General features: G+C 33.3%; 1 pseudogene; it reads right to left on the bottom strand.

The window, feature by feature from the left end:
• Positions 1–916: 916 nt before the first annotated feature.
• On the bottom strand, positions 917–20,616 carry LOC128170947 (multiple epidermal growth factor-like domains protein 10; annotated as a pseudogene).
• Between the last annotated feature and the right edge of the window lie 715 nt (positions 20,617–21,331).

Below are 21,331 nucleotides of genomic sequence, written 5' to 3'. Positions count from 1 at the left end.
TTCTTTTTGTCGTCAAATGTTTTGCAGGTTACGTTCACCCGGAACTATCGAAAGGTGGTGCAAGATGACGAAATATCTGATAAATAAATGTTGGTATTAAATATTTGATATAGTATTTGGCCTGCATCTTTGAAATAGCTGTATAAGGAAAAAAGAAGTAATTGTTTAAAATTAAACTGACCATTTACTAAAAAGTTTTGCAATAAAAATTTATTACCAGTGGGTTTGTGGGTGTGATGGATATTCACGTTATAAGTACGTACTTATCTCTTCAAAGGTTGGTGATTTCCCTCAGTGAGTTACCGCTTTGAAAACATGATTAAAAAATATAAATGAACAGAAAACTGTTGATATTTGTTGAACATAAAGCAGCTGTAATACATTTCTTTACTTTGATATACGTTGCTTTATTTTTTGAGTTGTTAATTAGATAATTAACAATGTCAATATATACACCACGCTAATTTGTTGAAGAAAACATGTATGATGTTGTTATGTAAAATAATCTCTAAACAAACATATTATCTTACAAAATTATATAGATATGTTAAAAAAAATCTCAAGTTATCAATGACAAATCAGATAAAAATGAAGTTGTAGAAAATTCTTGAAATAAAAGCAAAATTGTTCGTGTTCAGTCACAATTGTGCACTTAAAATATTATAATATGAACAAACCTTTTTAGGTTATAATCAGCACAATTAAAAAGGGTTTCAATAATCAAAGTTGCATTACTTACCAATTGAGCAATTTTTTTCTTTAATCTGCTTAATACCTACCAGTTACCACTCAAGGATACATGTATCATATTTTTAAAAAAAACGCGTACAGTGCATTTTCGAATCGATAATTTCATATTATAAAGGCGGATTTACACCATTACGATAGAACCAACAATGTGTATGTGGGTTCTCTCTCTCTCTCTAACTCTCTCTCTCTCTCTCTAACTCTCTCTCTCTCTTACTCTGTTTCTCTGTCTTTGTCCCTGTGTATGTTTCTTATTGTTTGTTTGTTTTGTTTTGTTTTGTGGACACTTGTTGTTTGTTACTGGTGTATTACTGATCAACAGCACACTCTCTGACATACGTCCAACATTAAATGGACTCAAACTGATACACTTTTTAAGATCCTTGACTTTGTTGAAGAAAAAATTAGTATTTGTCAGTTGTATTAAGCAAGAAGACCTTTCTGATGCGCCATTAATACAGTTCTATGAATGCAGAGTAAAGTTGTGACCTTGATAATGACTTTCATTTCTTTTTGTGTAAAGACTTTGTGTATCTGCTTACAGTGTTTATGTTGAGGTGTATATATTAAGGAGTGTATCAACATATATATTATTTGAAACGTTGTTATTACCTACCATATATCAAACTGCAAATGCATAAATCATGATTAGTAATGCTTTAAACATGTTCAAAACATAAAATTAATTAAACCTGTTTCGAGTATTAACAAATCTGTTGGCGATCTATCCTGCATCAATGATTTGAAGTCACTTATAACTGAAAAAGGTACTATGGATATGTAATATGAGTAAAGTTGTATCATATCAACAACATAGACAGATTCCATGCAAGCTAACCTACCAATATCACAATAGTCTCCCATCCAGCCTGGGTGACATCCTCTGTCACACACACCATTCACATTGTTGCAGCCCGTACAGTTTTCGTTACATTCACCAGTACAATCTTGTCCGAACAATCCATATGGACAGGCTTTAATAACATTAATAAATATAAGATTGCAATAGTTTGTTTTATCACACAAGACAAAAACATACCTAGTCCATTTGATTAAAATCTGAAATATTCTTGGTTACAGGACAGAAGGATCTAGAACTGTAGATAAAATCCATATTACCTCTTACATCCCCGCTATGAATAAAGTATACAAATAGCAATTTATTTATTTTTTTCAGAGTAAAAATCCATCATTGTATTTCGATACATTTAGGAATTATCCAAAACATTATTTCATTTCTTAAATTTTCTCGAAAATGGTTTCCCAGTCCCGAAGATCTAAACAAAAAACAATTTGCCCCCACCCCCACTCTTAAATGTCTCCGGTCTGTGTCATATAGGTGTTCGTACATGGTTTGCACTGAAGTCGCCGTAGCAGACCTGAAGCGGAGACAATGCGAACAATGTGAAAGCCGACGAAGGTTTCGATCGGGGTCCATTTTCTGTTTTGTTGTGTTTAGTCGGTACTGTAGAACGTTGGTTGAAATTCTGACATTTGATATATGAGGACAATCTAAATGGCTGATTTTTAAAATAGATAATTTTGTACCGAGGATTTTTTTCTCAGTGGAAAAATGAAAAATGTAACCCCTAATTTTATAACGTCATACGCATGATAAATGGTTCATGTTTCTGCACACCATCTTTTCCCGGTACAATATCGGAAATCTGATATAAGACTTAATCGAATGGAAGAAGATTAGAGCTAAGAAGGGTTTTACAAGGATACACAACTCATCCTGTACAATGAATACACAGTACTTTAAAATAAATTGTTCCAGATAAGGAAAAACAAAAAGCCTTTTTATCTATCTATCTATCTATCTATCTATCTATCTGTCTATTTATTTAAATAATTAATTTTTCTGTTTATTTTCATACAGATGTACGTACGTGTTTTACACACATCGCCTTCATAACCAGCATCACATCCAGTTAGGCATGATCCATTGGTATGAACGCAGAGACTTTCATTACGGCACCGTCCACAAGTATCGGTACAGTCAACGCCATAAAATCCCTTGTCACAAGCTTTTGAATAAAAAGGCAGCTTTGGTTTGTTAATTAGCTTTTCAGTTTTTAATGTAAGTTTGAAGAAAGAATTGTGAATGTGCACGACTAAAATACGAGAAAATTTGGCGTACACATATTCAAGCGCAAACGCAAATGTCAGTGAGTTGGCACAATTAATTTTTGTGCATGCACCTTTTTTAAAAGGTGAAATAAAATAAGATTATTGTTCGATCAACGGTTAAGCTCAAAATATATTCTGTGTCCGCCAAAGCAGGTGAAAACAATGACTACAATCTCTAAATCGAGTACATGTCTTTTCAAACAAAATATATTTCACATAAAACAATAATGGATATACCTATGTCTCTATTGATATGAATGACATTTGATGCAGTATATAGTCAATTCAAAATCGAAATTTCCTTTAGCAAAGTAAAAAAGATAAAAAAGTGTAAAGAATTTATGTGGAATTTATAGATGAAAAATCTTAATAAAAAAAAAAAGAACTTGTGTTATTAGTAATATTCTACATGTATTTTGCCTTTGTTTTCATCCTCTAGTTTTATTTAAAATTCTTATTACGATGTAACAAAATATAAATCTCAAGAATATGTTATATTGATAAAGTTTAAATATATCAACAACGGAATCGCTTGTCCTATGAGATAACTAACCTATATCACAGTAGTCTCCCCTCCAGCCTGGATGACATCCTCTGTCACATACACCATTCACATTGTTGCAGCCCGTACAGGTGTCGTTACATTCACTTGTACATTTGTGTCCAAACAATCCATATGGGCAAGCTATCGTTTATAGGAAAACGTACTAAATTTAATATACACAATTTTCACAATGCAACGATTGTCCAATATACGTATTTATGTTCAATTTAATGCCCAATAAGTTTTGTTTTTTTACATAGTTAAAGAACATTTTTTAAATATGATTACGTAAATCACTGTATGTCATCACTACATGTCACCACATGTCACCACATGTCACCACATGTCAATCCAGTATAGAATAATCAATATATTATTTTCTAGCAAATGTGAAACCAGTTTTGTATACATTGACACTTTGAGATGCTCCTTGCCATAGACTGTGGAATATTATATAGACAGATAGATTTTGTTTTTAGGTTTTTTTAATGTTGAAAGGGTGAAATCAGAAGGCTTTTTAATTAAGAATTGCACAATGAAAAAGGAACAGCTTAATTTATCCTAATAAGGAACAAACCTTTGAATTATAGTTCTTTCAAAAAGATCTTTGATGCAATATGGTTCTTTTTTTTTTTTAGAAATGCACGGTGATAGTGCGTTGAGTGTTTATTTCTGTTGTAGTTAACGAAACGTCACACTGTTATTACTCCCACTCACCTTTTAATTATGCATCATTCTTTTTTAACCTACGCTCATTGATATTATTTGGTTACCAAACAATTCATTACGCAGATATTATTTTGATGAATAGCTTATTCAAAATTCACCGTTTTCGCAGAAGTATCCTGTATACCCTTTGAGGCATCCATATTCACACATACCAGTTACATCATTACAACCTGCACAGTTATCGAGACATCTATTGTTGCAATTTTCTCCAAAGAACCCGCGCTGGCATGCTAACAAAAAGAATAAACAAAATTCCGTGCAAATATTTCTTTATAATAGAGATATTTTTCCTATCTTTTATAAACAAAAAGAACGCTTTTATACTCACGTGTTTTACACAGGTCACCTTGAAAGCCAGCAATACATCCTGTTAAGCATGTTCCATTAGTATGGAAGCATTGGTTTACGTCTTGACAGTGTCCACATGTTTCATTGCAGTCAACACCAAAGGATCCTCTGTCACATTCTATCAATTAATTCCATCTTTGTTGAGTTTCATATATTGACGATTATTATTTTTGTAAATGGAAATAAATACAAATCATTAACTTACAAATTAAATAACAACATTTGATTTCAAATTTCTTGTCCAAGGATCTTCTATCACATTATATGATTCAATTTTATCTTTGTTGAATTATTGTTACGCTACTTTAACCCGTAAGAAATAAATTGTTAATGAATCTTCTTTATTTCATGTTAACTCTATCTCAAATTCAAGACATGTATACAAAAAATATCCAAAAATAGATGTACAGATACTATAATGACCCTTTAATTGTCCATAATTTTTATCTTGATATTAGTGATTGTTGTAGTGCGATCCGATTTATGAAAAACTATACTGTGGTTTAACGAATCCATACCACCACTCATTGAAACCGATGACGACCTGTGCAGTAAATATTGCATACATGCTATTTATACAAAGGTTCTGGGTAATGACAAAGTTAAATTTAAAAATAAATTGATTCCTAAAAAAATGCTTAGTTCATCATCGTATTGATTAGATCGAACGAGTCGTATCACGATTATCTGCATCTTGCAACGACGCGTATATTTAAGTAATATATTATATAGTATCTTATTTAAGAGTGTAAAAGATACGTTTGATCACACCTCACAAGCCATAACTCATAAACTCACGTGTTTTACACAACTCCCCCCGAAAACCAGCCTCACATCCAGTCAAACATGTTCCGTTGATATTGGAACACTTGTCTACGTCACGACAGTGTCCACATGATTCACTGCAGTTGTCACCAAATGACCTGTTATCACAAGCTAGTGAAAGTGCAAACAAAATGTTATTTATTATATCGGATATAATGTTTTGTCAATTTTTTTTATAAAATACATTAAATAAATCATCAAATCATAAATATTGAAGTTTACTCAAATAATTTGTAAATCTAAGTTTATAAAAAAAATTAAGCATTTATGAACTTTTTCTTTAAAAAAATAAAATACTATTTTAGTGTTATGTCTGTCCATTTTAAACAGTAGGGAAAGGAGTAGTTTGGGGGGTTTTAATCTTTGCAAAATGAATAATTACAGACTGATCTAACATTTTGCCGTTACTTTTTCTACTTCACCTTTTTATGAAATTTGCTAAAAGCCGACAAAGGTGAGTGAGCTAAAAAGACATTATTTATATAATTTATACACATTCAGACGGTATGCTTTTTATTTTTTTTTTTTACAAATAATAAATTTCTAAATTACCATCCTGACATTCTATTCCCTGCCATCCGGGGTTACAGCCAGAATTACAGGAGCCATTAAATCTGTCACAACCATCACATGTGTCATTACATCTCTTGGCACAGTCTGGTCCGAAGAATCCGAATGGACAAGCTAGAATTACCATATAAAATATGAAACACAAAGGCACATATAATCAAACGTTGGCATTTACTTAACTGAAAACGGCACTTAAGGTATATTAAAGATTATTGAACGAGACAACATTACTATTCAGTCGCGACCTTTTTAAAATTTACTTTTAAGGAAAGGTACATGCACACTACAATAATTTCATATGAATTGTTTATTAACGTACGTAATATCAAAATCAGACAATTTAATACATATTTTCTAAAAGGAAAGAAGTTTAAATTATTTTGTAATGAAAACTGTTTTTTTAAAATGGTCATTATACATTTTGATAGAGGGTTTTTGGGGTTTGATCTGAAGTTATTACCTTTTTTAAAAGTAATTACTCACTTGTTTTACACAAGTCCTTGTGATAACCAGCATCACATCCAGTCAAACATGTCCCATTGATATTGGAACACTTGTCTACGTCACGACAGTATCCACACATTTCACTGCACTTATCACCAAACGATCCTTTATCACAAGCTGTTGAAAGAAAAGAAAAACGAACTCTTGGTATGCTGATAACAAACCAAGGTTAATCTTTTTCGTCTATTTATTAAATTATATAAAACAGTAATTTTGGAAAAGGAAACAAATGTTTCAAATCTAGGGTTGATTGAAAACATATAGATTAATATATAAAAACAATATTTTTGGCACTTGTATGTAAAATACTGGGACGATTAGATAAATGAACAAACTCTACATTTGTTAATTGATAAATAACATAAAATATATGGCTAAACCAAGCATATTCTTGAATGATAACAATTCTAAACATGTAGACAATTTTTGTATTTAAGCTTTTGAAAATCGGTTAGTTGGTTTATTTATCTGTTTTACAAATTCATTTAACTAAACGTAAGATGCGAGCAGCGACTTAAAGTATTTTTTATTTATTTGATAAAATGCCATGTAAATATTTAAGTTTAATATCATCTTATGAACAAATAATTCTGAGCTTAACAGAGGTTAAAATCAGCTCAATTGACGTGGCTTAATCTAAAGACAGTAATAAAAAGTTGTAACGATGAAAAAATATAATTTAGACAGTATTTACCAAAAAAACAAAACAAAACAAGACTGTTCAAGATATAATTCTTTTTTTCATAAAAACATTTTTAAAATCATTTTGCTACCTATACATTATATTATGCCAAATACTTTTTTTGTCAGTAATCAGTACAAATGAACACAATGTCGGTACAAATCTCTCATTACCTTCTTGACACTCATGTCCCTGCCATCCGGGTTTACACCCAGAATCACAGGAACCATTGAATCTGTTACAACCACCACATGAGTCGTTACATCTGTCAGCACAATCCGGTCCAAAGAATCCGTATAGGCAAGCTGAAAGTAATAGATAACGTATGAATTTAAAAAAAAAACTAGTAACATGCCAAATAAATTCTTACCAATTCTTTAACTAAAATGTAATTAAAGTTGATTTTTATTTTTTTCATAACTCACGTGCTTTACATGTTTCTCCATCATAACCAACTTCACATCCTGTTAAACATGACCCGTTGGTGTGGATGCACTGAGTTAAGTCACGGCAGTGTCCACATTCTTGTTGACACTCAGCCCCATATAGTCCTCGAACACACGCTATTGGAAAAAACAAAATGATTACTTTAACATTAGACATTTTTCAGAACAATGAAATGGTAATTAAAAAAAATATGTTTACAAAACAACATCAATGCACAGTCTATTTTCCGGTGAAATCTTAAACAAATGTATACATGTGTGATGTTGATTTAATTACCAACTTATACCAAATAAAATTAAACAACGTCAGAAAGGTGTTTGTTCCGAATGGCAACACAAATAAGTTAAAAGTAATAGATCGTTTTTATTCCTTGTTAATTACAAAAAAAAGATGAATAAAATTGTGCATTTAAATAATTATTGTTAAAACCAAAGAAACATGAGCACATTATCTCTATGAAAATTGTATTATCTAAAATACAGATGTACAGATGTACATGCAACATAAAAATAACTGTATTGTTTCAATTTTTCAATAGCTTCATTTTGCTCTTCTAGACCTTGTTCTGTGCCTGTTTGTTTAATATGGTATCAGTACAAATCAATTTTGTTTCAAAGTCGTTTTATAGGTCACAGGTTTTGATAATCAGTCGTTACATTGGAAATTGGTAACAATTTTTTTAAGAGATCTGCGCTTGGAATATGAAGTGAGCGATTGACATCAATTTTGTTAATAATGATTTAAAATCCGACGAACAGTAAACCATTGCATAGAAAGAAAAGTAACTGCGTTTTACTGTTAAACAGAGCATAAGAAGATTACTGAAGATTTTTTTTATGGTTTTAGATTTTGAAGCAAAATCATACAAATACACAATCTCGTATTTCTTGGTTTTTAGAAATGGCGTTCGTTTATCTATAAAACTATGAAGTTTTACCATTACAAGTAAAAAAAAAAGCATCATTAAAGAATTGTAAAACATTGTCAATGAGGTACACTACGGTTTCACAGTGGTATCCATGCATAGTACAAATTTTTAAGTGTACAATAAAACATTCGTTACCTGATTTACACAGGAATCCTTGGAACCCAGGTTTGCAGCCCTGACAGGTGCCCGTTTCTAAATGACAGTAACAGTTGGTGTATGGGCAGGCGTTAGTACAGTTTGCCCCGTAAAACCCTCAAGGACATCCTGTAAAAAGTAAAAACAACCAGCACTTAAAACAGATTGAACTCTTTCCTTATTTATTTAAAAAGAATACATATACCCACCCACCCACCCACAAAAGTAAAAACAACCAGCACTTAAAACAGATTGAACTCTTTCCTTATTTATTTAAAAAGAATACATATACCCACCCACCCACCCACCCACCCAGATCAAAGTATTTAATCCAAAATAACGGTGCATCCATTTACAAAGTTGTTGATGTTATGTGTATTCCTGCTGGCCGCTTCAATTATACATGCACCAACAACAATACAGAAATTGTAAAGCAGCTGTGTGTAATATATAATAATGATAAGAAAAAAGAATTATGATACATGGGATGTGATAAAAGCAGCTTATTGTGTTTATATCAGTGATACAACAATCTTGCATTCTATAGCAAACATAAATGGAATTTAAATAAGAATTAGACGTGGTCGTTTTTAAGCCTTTCTTATTATATTAAAATTAAAATCCATATCAAAACAATACTCAAGTATTGCTGCTCCAAATGTGCATTGAAATTATATTGACAAATGTACACCAAGAGCATAATTATTCAAGGTTGAATTCAAGAAATAAGGAACACTCACCATACACCTCCACTTCACAGAGGTCACTGTTAACATCTGTCGAGTACCCTCTAGGGTAGGTAACTCCTGGTAGTCTCTCGTTGTAGTAGATGACGTACTGTCCATGTACAGGACAGGTGGTGGTGAAGACAGCAGGTATGGTGTCCCTTGTAAAGTTGTCGTCCTTGTAACACAGTGTTCCCTGTAGCCTGTCTGTTGTGTTGGAGACGTACGCCGAAAATCCAAGGCAGTACGATGACAGACTACGATAAAAGTCTACAAAAGGAATCACCAACAAAGATGAACTGATAAAAGCTAGATTAATTAAACAATATCGTTATTGCTCTGAGGAATCGGTATTTTTAAAAAGGATGAAACACGCTCTGAAAAAATACTAAAAAATATTATTGTAATAGAATTCTTTTGGAGTAGTGTGTATGAAGAAAATAAAACAATAAGCAGTCGAATAAACAAAAGTTTGCATGTGTTTAGTGAAACAGTAAAATGCTTTCTTTGGTGATTCACGCGGGAAATTGCAGAAAAATACATAACCCGCGTAAGTGTGTTATGTAATTTTTGTCTGAAATGGTCGTTTATATCTTTATCTTTCTATTAACAAATAAATTGTTTGTAAAAAGTAAAAAAAAATCGCTAAATTACTGTAAATGAACATCACTGCGTTAGTTAAAAGAAACTGTATTACAGCCAAATCGTCTCCTGTGGGAATTTGAGTCTCACACCATCTTGATTATTTCGTGTATTCCGAGACTTTTCATAGGTCGCTGTAAGTTATAACCTATTAATAAACGGGGTGTGTAGATTTCAGTTTGGCTGTTTCTAAAGAGCTATGAATTAACTATAATTTCCGTTAGAAATAAAAGAAATCATACCCGGTAGATGTAAATATTCCTTGATATGTGCATCGTTAAGACCTTCAAGTCTTGCCATCGCCTTAGTTTATATTTCTTTATGTTAAATATATAATTTTATATATTATCACCGTGTGGAATGTTCCCCTTGGGCACGACACCTTATCCCTGTTCCTGGCGTTGAGTGAATTTGACCGGACACCCTTAATTGACTCATGGTTTATCTTAGTATAATCCGTTAATTGAAGTAACTCTCAATATTTACTTTTCTATTATTATCTATTGTTAAAAATATTTTGTTATCTATATGTAATTAGTTGCCATGTTCAATTATTCGGCAGTTGCAGTGCGACGGTGAAGGCACTCGTACCTTCGACCGACCTCGCGGAATAGTGTAATAAGTTTGCGGAGTTTTAATAAATCTTGTAAAACGAATGCCGACCGACTTATACATTTTCCGTGGGTCACAATATGCCAAACTTTTATTTTAGAAAATATTCTAAGATAATAACATCCCGTATATAAGTTAAACCTGTTACATTCATTTTCAAGAAAACCTACAAAGATTCGAAATAACATAGAAGAATGAAATGCCTATACCTCAAATATACACTGGATGAAATATCCAGTTTCAGCAAAACTGAAACTATATGGAAACCTTGCTGAAACTCAAACACCGGTGCGTCTGTTTACCCCAATGAACCCCAATAATACCCAATGAACCCCAATGATACCCCAATGAACCCCAATGTTACCCCAATGATACCCAAATACACCTAATGATACCCCTATGATACCAAATAATATCCCAATGAACCCCAATGTTACCCCAATCATACCCAAATACACCGAATGATACCCCTATGATACCAAATGATATCCCAATGAACCCCAATGATACCCTAATGAACTTTGAAATATTAATACCCTAATGAAACTAAATGTGTGCATTGTTAAAAGATCTTCCGCGCAAGCGTGTGAATAAACACCGTACATGTGTATAATTAATATCGACAAGTTTTTTTTTCTTTTTGTTTTTGTTCATTTTTGACCGAAAGTTTTCTTAATTCTTTTTTTAAAAACTATTCTTTAAAATTAAAATAAAAAATCCAAACCATGGCTGAATATTTAGAGGAGCTGTCAGGGTTTTTAAAAATCCACACTGAAATGGATGATATATACAATTTGTTCCAAGGTCAAATTTCTCTATAATTGTTCATTACTGTCCCAAATAAGAATTTAAAGCAATAGGGGAGCAAAATTAAAAAGCAATTGGGGAGAGAGTGGTTATCCAATTCAACTTTCCCCGTTTTCTGCATTCATCATTTATTCGTAAAGACGTAGAACAGAATCCGTTCATTGTTTACAAATAAGTATAAATATTAACTACCAATCTGCCGTGCATCTTCCCCAATTCAAGGGTTTCTGATCTGCAACGCTTCTCAAAAATCGGTTTATATATAGCGGAGCGGATCGGAAACTCTTGAATTGGGAAGATGTCTGTCATGGTATAAAAATGAAATTATAAAACGCTAGCGTATGCGTGTTTATTTGCATCAGATTTGCTTGATCCAAAGTATCAGTCCAATTGTTAACTAGCCTTAAATATCCGCGTTTATGAAAATGTATACACACCCCACCGACAATCTTCAATTGTTATTACGCACCCCTTTCCACTAAGCATTGGCTATTATGACGTACAGTTCGGTATGCGACGTTCAACTCCGATCTCCGACTGTATGTCGTCAAATTATTTTAAGGTCAAGATCTAGTAAATGAAATGTGCCTACAGGTTTATGAAATTCAAGATATAAATTCTTTTAATGATGCTTCATAACACTATCTTTGTTTAATAGGGTGTACCGGGGCTTAAATTTTTAGTAAGCGCAATAAAAAATCTTGTTATAAACAACCATTTTCTATGAAGTATGAAGGATAAAAGCAACATATCTCGGAGTTTTGTCCATTTTTGACTATATAATGAAATATTAAACAAGCTCTTGATCTCCTCTTTAAAATGATGTCAGATTGAATATAGGTACCGGGATTACTTTTCCCGTGATTAAATATCGAATGTCCAAATTTTATTTTCTATACATAATTACTTTAAAGCCGTAAAATACGGGAAAAGATTCATCAAATCAATTATGACGTCATAATGGTTCCAGCACCAAAAAGATACTCGGGAATCATTTACTAGATCTTCACCTTAAGGTTGGTCGCGGGTTTGCTTTCGTCATCAAATTCTGTACTCAATTTAGACAACTCAAGAGGCTGTTTTGTGCATATTTGTTTATGACGTCATAACGGAGACATCTCAATGTTTCCCGCTTCACATTTTCTAATGTCATATGCTCTTAGTTATAATATAGTAATTCGATTGAGGTCTATAGTGTAAATACTGTAGTAGTAATTCATACCAAGCATTAGTTTTCATGTTAGAATCGTAAGTTAGAAATGCAGATTGGAAGCAATACATTATATTTATGTAGATTATTATCAAGAATTGGAGCGTTACTTTTTAAATCTATGTGAAACTGTACATAAAAGCTAACTAAGTAATGACAGTCACGTAGTCTCGAACTTTTGACTTCTTAAGCTAAAATTAGTAGCTTACATTCCTGGAAAAGCAATTTTGGAGAGTATGGAAATAATATACAAAAAAAATACGGCAATTTTCGGTAAAATGATCAAAAATAAAGATAAAATAGCAAAAAATCTAGCGAGAACACATATAAATTTTTTTTTACATTAATTCATTTTAAATCACGTTAGAAATAGAAATCTGACAACGACTTTACTTTGAATTTTGACGTCAAGGCGGCGCAGCGAATATACTTCAAACTGATTGAAATATCAGAAGAAGACCTTTTAAGGCCACGCAATTGCTTAAACAAAAACTATACGATGACAAGGGATAAAGAGCTTCAGTTCCTCAATTTTTTTGATGACCAAACTCCCATCAGGAGATAATTACAGGTCACAAACAATCAATTTTAATCATTTCCCATTACTAGATATGGCCCAATCGGTGAAAAAACGGCACGTAGTTGAAATTTCATTTGTGCAACATGTTGTTACATACAATTCATTAAGTGTATCAATTATGAACATACTTAGTATCATTTGGGTATTTCAAAGTTCATTGGGGTATCATTGGGGTATCATTGGGGTCCATTGGGGTAAAAAGACGCACCCCTCAAACACAAGTATAATCAGAAAATAAGTTAAATGGAAATTTATAGAGAAAATATATATTGCATTTATTGGCCAGTGAATGTCACAGTCTACAAGTAATTTATTACCCACAGAGGTATATACACCGGTGTTACCCAGGGAACCTGCTTGGGATGCCCATCCCCAATGTGACTGGTGGTGGGAATAGATATTATATACCCCTGTCAAGAGTGAATGCCACGTACAAACAAGGAAATAGAGTTTTGGGTTGGGCCCTAATTCTAACACAACTAACAGGGGATAACCAGAGATAGACCACAAAACCGCCCCTAGGAGTTCAACGCATCTAGCTGGTATTCAAAAGATACCACTTATTAACCAAAATTCCTCCTTACATGTAGTACCGTGTTGTAGCTGATGAATGAGTTGGTTGTCGCGTCTACGCTGGAATCGAAAACCTTTACCACAGCATGGTGTTAAACGTTATTATGTTTTTATCTGTCCTTGGAAAATCATTAATTCTAACTCATAGTATTCTCTCTTACTTTATTAATTTACAATTTATTATGTGTCACTAATCCATATCGCCGCCCATATGTTGAGGATTTTTAGAATGAATAATCCAGCCTTCATTATCAAGAAGTATTAATTTCATAAACAAATAATACATATATCGACTGCGAACAATAAACATAATTACATTAACATATTTAACAGGTGCCTCGTTTAATACAGTGAGGGTTTCTTTACATAACACCATGTCGTTGTTTCATAACCTAAGATCAAATTTACGAAGGCAATGATGGCGTCGTTGGTATTTAATTTCAAGTACAATGATCACTGCATACAAAAGGTGTTTGCAATGATATGTTACGTTTAGATGAAAATTAGTGTAAAACATCAATAAAGCAAGTTCTGTATCTGTGTACAAGTATTTCTGTTTTATCTTCAATTATTTGTCTGTATGTACATGGACAGAAGTATAATACGTAAACTGTGTAATGTGTAATAGTTACTAGCGATCACGAATTAGTCCATGTCAACAAAATGTCAATAATCAAATATATATGACTGCCGTCACGAGAAAATCAAATTTTCACAGATTCATATTTTTGTCAACTTGGATAAGCCAACTCCTCCTGAATGCAAATATACAAAGACACTCAAGATATTATGTTTTTTAAACATTTTATGACAATTTTAGTAAGACATGTTAGCACTATTTTGACGTTGAGCATCGTCGAATTCGTCACGAAATCACGAACGTCAAATTTTGTTTTGTATTATTTTTCATTATTTCGTTTAATCCTTTTCAATTGTTTGAAGAAAAAACATATCAATAACTATCTATACAATTGTACATGCCAAACAATATTAACAAAAATGAACAAAAACATTATGAATATCCAGGTACACTTCGGTAAATCGATAAGATAATTAAGGATATATAAGGATATTTGAAGTATATCAAACGTATTCCCACCTTGAAATACATCTTAGTTTTTAAAGCTGCCGGGGAGCTAACAAGCAAACATGTAACAAAAACACGTGAACAAAAATGATTAAATTCGATGCCTATGTTTAAGCATTTTAGATTATAATGAAGAACACACATAAGTGCTTCATTCTGAAAAAGATATATATTTATTTATTTATTGATCTTTTTTGCACGACCATTTTTATTGCATAGTACCGACATTAAATTGAACGAATTTTTTCGCAAGCGAGTTTTAATACCTAAATATTACAAAATTAATGTCTGTTTTTGAATTTCGCAAGTAATGTGGTATTTTCTGATTTCTCTTCTCTTTTATAAGTCAGGTATCAACAGTACTTAAAACAAGAGATGTTTGTGAAACACATATGCCCCCCTCCCTGGGAACCATCCACTAACAAAATGAACGTAAACTGCAAATATTTGGAATTTTTCTAAGTCCAAAGGCCATAACTCTGTCGAAAATAGCTCGATTGTGCCCAATATCGAACTTGATCTAGATAGTATCATGATTAACCTGTATACAAAATTTCATTTCAATGTGTTTATCCTCTGCGAAGAAAATGAGCGGGAACTGCAAATAACTGGAATTTTTCTACGTCCAAGGGCCATAACTCTGTCGAAAATGGCTCGATCATACCCAATATCGAACTTGACCTAGATATTATCATAATAAACATGTATACCAAATTTCATTTCAAAATGTTCATCCTCTGCTAAGAAAATGAACGGAAACTTTTGGTGGACCGACCGACCGACAGACCGACAGACAGCAGCAAAGCAATATGCCCTCCCTTCTTCGAAGGGGGAGCATAATAATTACGAGTGAAAAAACAATCAGCTTCGACTGTCTCACTGTAATGTCACAGCAAACGAGATGTGGATAGTGGATTTCAGAGAAAGGTTTTAACAAAATAACATCTATTTTATATACAATTATATACTCGTAGCATTCGGGGTAGGATGGTGCAGTTATAGGGGGGGGGGGGGGGTAGGCCACCCTCCCACTTTTTCTCGCAGCAAATTTTTTTTTTCAGAAATACATATAAAAAATTAAATTATCATGGAGTTAACCCCCCCCCCCCTTACATTTTTAGAAGCATGTAAAAATTTGAATTCTGTTAATGAACAGTGAAATCGAAGTTAAGTATAGGCAACACCCACCCCCCCCCCCCCTCCCCCACTTTGAAAAACAAAACGATGTTACGTACTTATAAACTGTCTCTACCCCACTGTTTTGTGGTACTGCATGATCACTAGTTTCAGCTTTCCTGGCTGATTAGTTTTTGAGAAGCAGATTTTAAAAGATTTACTAAAATATTCTTATATAAAACTTCAAGCCACCCATTGTGGCCCCATCCTACCCCCGGGGGTTATGATTTTCGCAACTTTGAATCTATACTACCCGAGGATGCTTTCATACAAATTCAGCTTTGCTGGCTGATTAGTTTTTGACAAGAAGATATTTAAAAATTTACTCTATATAATCCTTTGTTAAACTTTGACACCCCATTGTGGCCCCACCCTACCGCTGGGGGTCATGATTTTCACAACTTTGAATCTACACTACCTGAGGATGCTTCCACACACGTTTCAGCTTTCCTGGCTGATTAGTTTCTGAGACTTCGAGCCACCCATTGTGGCCCCATCCTACCCCCGGGGGTTTTGATTTACGCAACTTTGCATTTACACTACCTGAGGATGCTTCCACACAAGTTTCAGCTTTCCTGGCTGATTAGTTTTTGACAAGAAGATATTTAAATATTTACTCTATATATTCCTATGTTAAACTTCGACCCCCCATTGTGGCCCCACCTTACCCCCGGGGGTCATGATTTTCACAACTTTGTATCTACACTACCTGAGGATGCTTTCAAACAAGTTTTAGCTCTCCTGGTTTTATGGTTCGTGAGAAGAAGATTTTTGAAAATTTCTCGAAAATTTTCATAAATTCCTAATATCTCCCTTTGCAAAACGGTGTGGTCCTTAATTTTCACAACTTTGAATCCCCTTTGGCTAAGGATGCTTTGTGCCAAGTTTGTTTGAAATTGGCCCAGTGGTTCTTGAGAAGATGTTGAAAATAAAAAAAAGTTTACAGACAGACGGACAGACACACAGACGGACGACAGACAAAATGTGATCAGAATAGCTCACTTGAGCTTTCAGCTCAGGTGAGCTAAAACAGTAATAAACGGGAATTTAATCAAGAATGGAGCATTTTGACAAAGCAAAATGTGACTCAGTAAGTGTAACTATACAACGTGCATTACAAACAATACCGGCAGTTTTACTCCCACGGTATCGTGAATCATGGTCTGAAAAAAATGAGGTGAAGTATAATACACAACCCCTATTTTGGATTTCACTCTGGCAGAAAAAATGCGTATTTATTTATAACAAGACCTAACGGTATCAACTGAAATGAATTGCTAGTTTTGACTTATATTCACAGTTGTTTAAATCAAAAAGAAACGAAGGAAAATTGATCGATAATTGAGCAGTAATTATCCCGCATAAGGCCGATCGATGAGTGGCCGGAGTACGGGAGATAACTTCCACTAATTATAAAGAGTTGGTTCTTTTCATCTCGGCCGGTTTTACAGAATAGACAAGATCTGGGTTACACAACATTTTTTTAAACATAAAATGATAAGAGAATGTCAAGGGACTGAATAATTTTGCCGGATTGGACAACATGCCGGAATGGACAACATTCAGATTCAACAAGTTTTACTGTATACTTATGGGATTATTCAGCACAATAGAAGTAAATAAATTGTGTACATTTAATATTAACTATCCTAAGAATTCAAGATTAATGACCACTATTACCATAAAGGATCTTTTAAACCAATGCTACATGTAGACTTGATATATATATTTGCAAAAATTACCTACTTTTAATTATTTAATCAAACAAATAAATTCTTCAAGCTTGTATGTGTACAGCGTTGTATCTCTGATGCGATTTTATCAACTGTAATCATTGGAATAATCAAGAATTATCCACATTTGTTGTTTTCTTTTTTTCAAATGCAAGATTAATTTCCATGTGTATATCGATAGTACGAGAACTGATAGACGTATCTTATATTTAGTGGGTTATCACACTGGGTTTTGATTATTAACCAAATCTTATGTTCTTATCAGTAATGTTGAAAAATGAATGAATGAATGAATACATCTCTCTTTACCCCCTCCCCAACTTGCGCTCTCTCTCTCTCTCTCTCTCTCTCTCTCTCTCTCTCTCTCTCTCAATACAGACATCGGCAATGTGATTATCTATTTTTTAATCTGAAAAATTCTCCGATTCTCGAAAATATTATTTTTGCTGTACATTGTAACAAACACCCATAAGAAACACTGACTGTCAATATCGGCAAAAGAAGGTGTATAGGGAATATATAGCGCAAATGCCCATTCAGTTTAGTCGTAAAATACATTTTTGATTTTTTTTAAATTGAATCTATTTAAATATATTTTAATTCAAGTTTGCAAAAGCACAATTTCTAACTATATTCAGTTTTTAATATATTTAACAAAAAATAAAAAAAATATTGCTCCAAATGTGTGTGCTATCGAACCCATGACACAAAATCCCTAGATATATAAGGTTAGCTGCATGTCTGGTGCTCTAACAACTGAGCCATTTCAGACACAACAAAGTAGGCTGTTTAAATACCATGTGTCACTTTGGCCTCGAATTCACGGACTTGTATTATTTTTTAAAACGTTCAAATGTTGGGATACAAAATAATAGTTTTAATGTATAGTGGGTCACCTCTCCACGTTTTTGTTGTTTGAAATCGGTTTGTTTTTCCATTATACCTTGTTTAGGCTATGAGAAAAAATATAGAGCACAGACCCACTCTATATAAGAAAATGCCTTTAAGTTCTAAAAAAAAAAACCCACTATTTGCAGGTTTTGATACGTATATGTCTGTTTGAATCAACATATTCCCAGTATTGAACATATTTATAGATTAAAAATAAATGATATGTTAAATATATATTGTTTTAAATGATATTTTTTAAAATATTAGAATGATTTGCATTTGATATTCTAATTTCTCAGTATCTTGTCCGACCGTGCATGGATGTTTTACACGCCTTATGCAACCATCATCTTTGTTGATTGTATGCATAAAAAAAGGATGAGAAAATATCATAAATGACGTTTATTGTGCAGCGTCCATGCATGGTAATTTTCACAGAGGTCTTACATGTAGCATGCGCGGATCTAGAGAGGAAAGGTGTGTGTCAGAGGGGTCCGGTCCCCCCTTGTAAATTAATTTTTCTTTAAATTTGTATAAAAAAAATTGCCAAAAGTATGCCTCAGACCCTATCAGACCACCCTACCCCCACCCCCACCCCCCCCCCCCCCCGGAAGAATTTTCTGGATCCGCGGTCGTGTAGTGTATATATTTAGCGATAAATATATTTTTTTCTTCAATGATAAAACAGCAATGCCATTGACTTAATATCAAAAGTATAACAGTATAAATGACTGGTTTTTTTTTTTCAAACCTGTTAATGTTATTGAATTTAGAACCACGTATGTAACTGACCCATGCGCGGATCCAGAACATTTTTCCAGGGGGGGTCCGAAGGATAATTGTGTTTGCCGGGGGGGGGGGGGGGGGTCCGAGGCATATTTTCGCGATAATTTTACTATGTAAATTTAATAAATTTTCATTTTCCAGGGGGGGTCGGGACCCCCCCGACCCCCCCTCTAGATCCGCGCATGTGACCTGACATGAATATATTATCATATAAATGCTTAAACTATAAAACCTCGGTGATGTTATGACAGACTGAGAGTCTAATAACACAAAAAATGTGTGTACGTTAAATATCTCAAAAAATACACATAACACGTGGATTTGGGTTGTCAGATTGCACAAAAGAACAACTTATGTTTCGTGCAGATTATCACTTATATTTCATTCATACATATAGATTTAGTTTTAAGTTGTTTCTTTAAAAGCACTTTTCTTGTAAATGTCACGAAGAATAAGATTTTCCCATCAAATCAAATGAAAAGTTTACCGTGTTAACATATTTTTCAAACTCTTCGAATCCTTGAGTTACATGTACATGTTTTTAAAAGTATTTAACATTTTAACAGTCGGTCGCTATGTAGAATACAAATACATGACTAACGTGTTGTTTTTAAAGTTTAAAAGCGGGTGAAAAAGCAGCATTCTTACGAAAGTTCAGTTGTGTTCAATATTTCGTTCGATAAGCAATACAAACATAAGAAATTATTGGTAATCAAACAAACGTGGAAAATAAAGGAGCTATCGTGTAAAAACAATGCACGGCATTATCGAAAAATCAAGAAATAAACCTGCATAATAACTATTTCAAACATCATAATCAGATCGTGGTACGAACTTTTACATCAAACACAATAGGATAATTCTTAAATATAATAGTCAGTGGAAATAAATATCATTTGATCATGAATTTTGAATTGTTATATGAGGGTAAATATAAAAGAATAAAATGAGACTATACACTGTAGATTATTCTCCGTCCTGAAGTATATGGTGATGTTGTGGATGCTGTGGATGGTGGTCAGGTTCACCCACCAGGTGGCGGTTCGTTCGTTCCCTGATATAGCACATTGATCACCACCACTCAGGTCTGATTTACGTCCGTCTACAGCGTTACTGGCGTCACTAAACCATGGGTCCTGTAGGTACGCTGGTTTGTTGAGGGCGACATTAACTGTGAAGATAAACACACAGTATAATGTCATTCTCGGGATGTATATCAACACACGATGCTTTGGTTATTAAAAACATCACTATACATAAAAAAGTTTAACTATGAATTAGAGAAATACATTAACATTCATAGTAATATAAATAAATTCTAACTGTTATCAGGAATGTATATATTTTGGTTGTAAATGTCAACCAATTTTTGAAAATCAGTTTAAAGATTGAACTGTTTGTTTACATAATTTAAATTGTATCCAACAAAACACACAACAAAACCTCCCTCTAAAAATAGAACGTTTCCTGTCTTTTGAAAAGGGACTTTGAAAGCTGAGATATCGTGCCAAGATACATGTAGGCAGCGGCACGATAAAGAGCCACACTGCATGGTAAATGGCCTTATCACCGAGATTTAAATGTCATCAACTGTATCTGTTGATATACCGGTATATACATGAAAGGAGAGTGGAAGGCAGACTTTTAATACATCCTATAGATCCCGCCATTCATCTGACGCTCAACATGGAACCACTGTTTCCTAGATTCACATTATGTCTAATTTTTCAATACTAATTAATACCAGAGGCGGATCCAGTGTAAAATCCAGTGCTTGTAAAGGTGGTATGGGGCACATTTTAATAACGTGGACAGAAGTATATTACAAGTAATAGCTTTCAAAAATGCTTGCCTGACTAAACAAAATTATTCAATAGAAGCATGCATGTATCAATTAGGCTTATCAGAAATGAATTT

Source organism: Crassostrea angulata, chromosome 2, assembly GCF_025612915.1.
Source record: "Crassostrea angulata isolate pt1a10 chromosome 2, ASM2561291v2, whole genome shotgun sequence".
Classification (NCBI taxonomy): domain Eukaryota; kingdom Metazoa; phylum Mollusca; class Bivalvia; order Ostreida; family Ostreidae; genus Magallana; species Magallana angulata.
The sequence above is the reverse complement of the archived record's forward strand: the minus strand, read 5'-3'. Positions and strand labels throughout refer to the sequence as shown.